Below are 1,760 nucleotides of genomic sequence, written 5' to 3' on the forward strand. Positions count from 1 at the left end.
CCTGTAATCCCAGCTCTTGGGAGACTGTAAACAGGAAAATCACTACGAGTCGGATGTACATAATGAGACCCTGTAGATCCTGTCCTGAATACACAAAAATAAAAAGTAAACAAGACATCAGAAACACATGTTCTAAAGTGTAAAGAAGACAGAGAGAGAGAGAGAGAAGAAAATGAGACCTATAGATTTGTGAGCCAGTTTTTAAAAGAACAGTTTTATATTGTTCTTATTGTAATATAAAGTAACTTTTGAAAAAAGAAAAGAATTTTTAGGACATAAGCCTCAGTAAGAAGCATAAAGGGATTTTTAGGGAGAATTTTACAAATACACACCCAAAAGAAATGGAGGTTTCTATTGGTTTCTCAAGAGAGGCACTGGCCCTCATTTCCTCAGAGGTGTCATGAGATTGGATCCAGAGAGCCACAATTTTATTTCTGGTCCTATGAACTCATCAGAAGGCCTATGCTATTCTGTAATCAGACAGAATAATAACAGCTAAAGGTGCATGCTAAAAGAAACAAATTATAAAGGCAGGTGTGGTGGTGCACGCCTGTAATCCCAGCACTTGAGAGGCTGAGGCAGGCAGGAGGATCACTGAGTTTGAGGCCAACCTGAGCTACATAGTAAGTTCAAGACCAGCCTGAACTATGTAGCGAGACCCTGTCTCGCCGCCCCCCAAAAAAGAAGAACAATCAAAGCCTTCTGCGAAGCGGTAAAGCCTTGGGCTTATAAAATTATGATTACAGCAAATTATCATAATTGTCATGCTGTGAATCACCATACCATGCTAGCTCATGCCACTATTATTGTCATTTACACTTGCAGCCCTACTGTTCCTCTACAAAGTCACAATGTTTCATCCACCACCGTCTCAATCACTGTCAAGCTTAACATTGTTTTATAATCTAGGTCTCGGGTTGGGGATGTATCTCAGTGATAGAGCACTTGCATAGGATGTACGGGGCTCTGGATTCAATCCCCAGCATGGAAAAATAAGTAACATTAGATTTCATTATTATTCAGGTTTAAGGCCAACCGATGAGAGATGGACTGCCCCTGAAGAAACGGCCTGTTACAGTTCCCACGCAGTGCCACACAGGAGAGAAGCGCCAGGCAGCTCAGGAGTTGCCGGGCGGAAGAAGAGGCTACAGGCAGAGTATTTACTGTGGTTTTCACAGGAAGCTGGTTCCGAGCTGCAGACCGGTGCCACCAGGACTGGCAAGAGACAACAGATCAAGCTAGGTCAGAGAAAGCCACCTATTAAATACTGACACATGAGTTTAGTTTGCCTGTACGGTGCTAACTCAAATATACGAAAGTGTATGTAAGTAGATGTAAGTATACCACAAGCAGATGCAAAAATAAAAGCTCAGAAACGTAGTGTTAACCATAGCTTTTTTTTCTTTACCATAGCTATCTTGTGTCAGAAGATCCTAGGTGATAACGGATTTCCTCCACCCTTTCTGAAGTTTTCTACAATTGGTATAAAGCTCCACTAAATCAGGAAGACAGTAATTTTATTTTAAGTTATTAATTTCTTTGTAAAGCAAGCGGTACCTAATGAAAGATAATGGGGGCCAGTAATGTAATAAATGGGCTAGTGCCTGAGTGTTTACTCCAAAAAGTCTCTGAGTTGGAAGCTAAAAATAGAAAGATTTGGGGGCAGAAGGAAGGCAGAGGCAGCATTCCACCAAGAGAGATCCAAGCTAGTGAAAAGGGCAGACTTTAGGCTCAGCCCAGGGAGGGACTGCCTGGAGGGA

Source organism: Octodon degus, unplaced genomic scaffold (assembly GCF_000260255.1).
Source record: "Octodon degus isolate 3935 unplaced genomic scaffold, OctDeg1.0 scaffold00126, whole genome shotgun sequence".
Taxonomy (NCBI): Eukaryota; Metazoa; Chordata; class Mammalia; order Rodentia; family Octodontidae; genus Octodon; species Octodon degus.